This window comes from Galeopterus variegatus, unplaced genomic scaffold (genome assembly GCF_000696425.1).
Source record: "Galeopterus variegatus unplaced genomic scaffold, G_variegatus-3.0.2 Scaffold6625, whole genome shotgun sequence".
NCBI classification, from domain to species: Eukaryota; Metazoa; Chordata; class Mammalia; order Dermoptera; family Cynocephalidae; genus Galeopterus; species Galeopterus variegatus.
In genome coordinates, this window is record NW_007732736.1 from 100,316 (window position 1) to 104,761 (window position 4,446).

Consider the following 4,446-nt stretch of genomic DNA (forward strand, 5'->3'; position numbering starts at 1 on the left):
CTTCGGCGTCGCGGGGTCAGGGCGCTCGGGCCGCCGGGAGAGCGCGCCTGCGTCGTAGCCTGCAACCGAGCCTGCGGGCGCTTCGCCGCACTGCTCCCTGCCGGCTGGAGGACCGCACTGCTCCTCCCCTCCGCCGGCGTCCTCTTCCACCAAGAGGTGGCGCCGGGTTTCGAGGTTCCGTAAGCGTTGCAGAGGGTGACAGTGACCCTGGAGGGTGGGGAGGGGAGTAGGCCGAAGCTGCACTTGGTAAAACGGGAGAAGGGAAAATCCTTTAAAACCCTTCATTTATATGCAAAAAACTGAATCTCCATAGCGAGATGCTGCAAAAAAATGGCAACGAGCACTGAGTTAAGAGTAAGACTAGGGAAGTAGATTAGGGTTACAGAAAAGAATGTAAATGTTATAAAGCCTCACAACTTAAAAATGGTGGAAATAACAAAAGTTGGGAGGGGAAGAGAAAATGGGACTCCGTGATTTTCACATCAATCACTGGGTGTCAAAAATATTTCAAGGTGATAAACCAAATAGTACAGGTTTAAGTAGGCATCTTAGTACAAAGGAATATACCAAGAAAGATAATAAAATCAACTAGTATGTGGTGATGAAGGGAGGGAAAGCAGGAAAAGAAAGAAATGTAGTAGGGAGGTGCTGTGGATTGAGTGTCCCTCCAAAACTCATTGAAGTTTGACCCCCATTGTAACAGTGCTAAAAGGGAGGAAAATCCTATTATATTTGAAAGGTGGGAGAGGTGATTAGACTGTGAGGACTGTGCCCTTGTGAATGGATTGATCCATTAGTGGAGTAATTAGGTGATGGTTTAATGGGTGGTCATGAGCATGGTTCAGGCTAGTGTGAAGGTTAGCTCATTCTTGCTCATGCCGTTTTCTCTCCTCATGTGATACCCTGAGTTGCCCTAAGGAGTTCCATCCCAGAAGAAGGCCCTTACCAGATGTGTTCCCTGAACCTTGGATTTCCCAGCCTCAAAAACTGTAAGAAATAAACCTCTTTTGTCTATATACTACCCAGTTTCAGGTATTTTTGTTATAAGCAACAGAAATGGACTAGAACAGGAGGTAATAGACAATCTAAAGAGAGAGAAGATTAAGGGTGTCATGTAATGGTATGATTGTAATGGTAACCCAAAACAAAAATAGAAACCTTTCAAATGATCAAGAAACACACACAGTATACAACCCTGCACTGCTAAACATGATTGGCTTAAAAAAATAAAAAAGAAAAGAAACACACACACAAATATGAGTACAACAAACAATATGGTGAAATATTTGAAAAAGTTGCAAAATAGAAAGCATAAGAAAACAAAAGACAGAAATAAGACCGAACATCCCACATGAATAAGGGTAAATGGCCTAAGCTTACATATTAAAAAATACAACCTCAGATTGCAGCACAAACCATAAGGCAACTCTATATTGTACAAGAAAGTGCTAAAATAAAGTGCTTCTGAAAGTTTGAAAATGCAAGATAGGAAAAGATATACCAGGACTATGCAAACATAAAGAAATCAAGCCTTACACAAGGCTGATTTTAGGGCAAAAAGCATGAAATAAGATTAAGAAGGGAATTTTATAATTATAAGAGATACGATTCATAGGAAAATCTGTTTACCACATATAATGTCATTATTCATGGTAACCAGTATAGAAGTGAATGCATAGAAAGAAATAATTGATGCAATCCTTTCCAGATTAAGGGTACAAAAAGTAAATGAGGATCGAGAAGACCTAAAAATATAATTATTATGGTAGATCCGATATACCAAACTCTGTACACTAATACAGAGATTACATCTTTTCAAGTGTCTTTAGGACATTCACAGCGATTGGCCATATTGTAGGCCATAGAGGAAAATCTTAATATATTCCAGTAAGTAGAACTACATGGATAATATTATCTGATCACAATTCAATAAAACTAGAAATTAATGACAAAGCAGAAAATAAAACATTCCTACTCCTTGGAAAACTTTAATTGCTTAAATAACATTTAGATCAAAAAGGAAAATAAAACCAAAATAGCATAATACCTAGAAAAGTATGAAAATGACAGCTCAAAACCCATGAGACTTAGCTAAACTAGTACTAAGAGGAAAATGCATGGTTTTAAATTTTTTTATTAATTAAAAAGTTAGAATAAACTAAATGGATCAAGCACCTGTGCAGCAAGCTACAAATCGAACAAAATAAAACTCTGAAAAGCAGAAGAAAGAAAATGATAAAGAAAAAAGCAGAAAACAATGATGTGTAAACAGAAAAAGGAGGAAGAGCAATGGTAGAAGGTGTCTAGACTGGGTCTCTCCCCACCTCCTGATCAAAGCACAGATGTGTGTGCAAGGGTCCTGATTCTGAGGCTCAGAGCCTGGGGATGCCCTCCACATTGAATCTGCTGTCTGCCACTCCTCCCCAACCTGCTCTCCATCTCCACTTCGTAGTCTGTTTACTACCACCCACCTCTTCCCTTTTTGGCTGAAGTTTTATGGGTTCATTCTCAAATCATCCAACCACATGTGCACAGACAACTTTTTGATTTGTAGACCATAGATGCAACCACATCCATTGTTTGGGAATTTTCCAGTTTAATTCTCGGGAGGAAGTCTTACTTCCATCATCTCCTAGTACATGAGAAGTATCACTCTTGCCTGTCTCCATTTCCTGTCAATGGTAACAAATATTTCCTTTATTTTATAAACCGAGAATCTGAGTCTTAATACAATGGAGGGATAAACTATTAGACAGCACAAACAAAATGGTGTAGATACGGAAGAGAGATATCTTCATCCATTTTTTTGTCACTTAGGAGATCTGAAACTGGGTAATTTATAAAAAAAAGAAATTTATTTCTTACAGTTTTAGAGGCTGAGAAGTGCAAGGCCAGGGGGCACGTCTGGTGAGGACCTTCTTCCTGGTGGGGACTATCTGCAGAGTCCAAGGTGGTGCAGAGCATCACATGGTGAGAGGGCTCAGCAAAAGCACTAACATGCTTCTTCCTCTCCTTACAGAGTTACCCATCTACTCCCATGATAACCCATTAATCCATTAATCTGTTAATCCATGGATCAATCCATTCATAAAGACATAGCTTTCATGATCCAATCACGTCTTAAAGACCCCACCTTTTAAATGCCATGGTTGGATTTCCCACCCTCTTAATACTGTTGCAATGGGGACTATGTTTCCACATGAGCTTTGGAGAAGACAAACATTCAAACCAAAGCAGGGATAGAGCAAGAGGTACCAGAGTCCAGTTGAGTCTGAAGAGCAAATGTCATTGTTAAAGCAGCACCGAACAAGTGGTATGACTTTCTCCATCAGTGCTGGGACACCTGGAGGAAGGAGGGCAGGAGGTAGATGGCTGAATTAATCAAAACAGTACATTAGCCGGGCAGATGTTTCAGAAAGAAGATGAATGGGTGTTTGGCTGGCAGGAGAATGGCTGTATGAAATGCCATAGCATGGAGAATGGACAGAGATTGGGACCCAGGAGCAGGAGAAAGGAAGAGGTGGATGCCCTAGAAGGAAAACAAGTTTGTTAGGATGACAATTTGATCAAAATTATAATTTGATCAAAAATGAGTATTTGCAAGGACTCTGTAGAGTGATATTTCTGATATACCATGGGGTTGATTTTTTTTGTTTTCTCTTGTATATCTCTCAGTAGTTTTATCCATTTTTCCAAAAATTGTTTAAAATGTTTTTTCACTATATTTTTTTCTTTCTAAGACATTCTCTACAGTTATTTACGCTCTGTAATGTTTATAATAGCAAACATTTAGAAACAAACTAAGCAGCCAACAATAAAGGCAGTAAAATTCAATTATGTTGGGAGATAATTTGTATGAAAGAATTCCATTTTTGTTTTAAAAATATGTAAATACGTACAGAGAAAGTACCTAAAAGATATTTGCCAATATGGTTTTTCTAGATAGGTGGGATTATTTATTTAATTTTTTTTTTGCTTGCTTGTATTTTTTTTTTTTCCTTTTTTTTTTTTTTTTTGCTTGTATTTTTTTTTTTTCCTTTTTTTGTCTTTTTTCGTGACCGGCAACGGATCGCAACCCTCAGTGTCGCGCCCGTACCGGACCGGGACCGGCAACGGGATCGCAACCCTCGGTGTTGCGCCCGCACCTCACTCAGCCAGTGAGCGGCCAGTCTGTATGTGGGATCCGAACCCTCGGCGGGAGCGCCGCCACACTCCCAAGCGGCGCACTATAGCAGTGCGCCACCGGGTCGGCCCACTTGTATTTTTTTATTACCTAGTAATATGCATGTATTGCTTTTATAATTAAAAATAAATGAAAGACGGCCGGCCCCGTGGCGCACTGGGTAGTGCGCCGCTTGGGAAGCGCGGCGGTACTCCCGCCCGAGGGTTCGGATCCCACATACAGACCGGTTCCCGCTCACTGGCTGAGCAAGGCGTGGGAGCAAC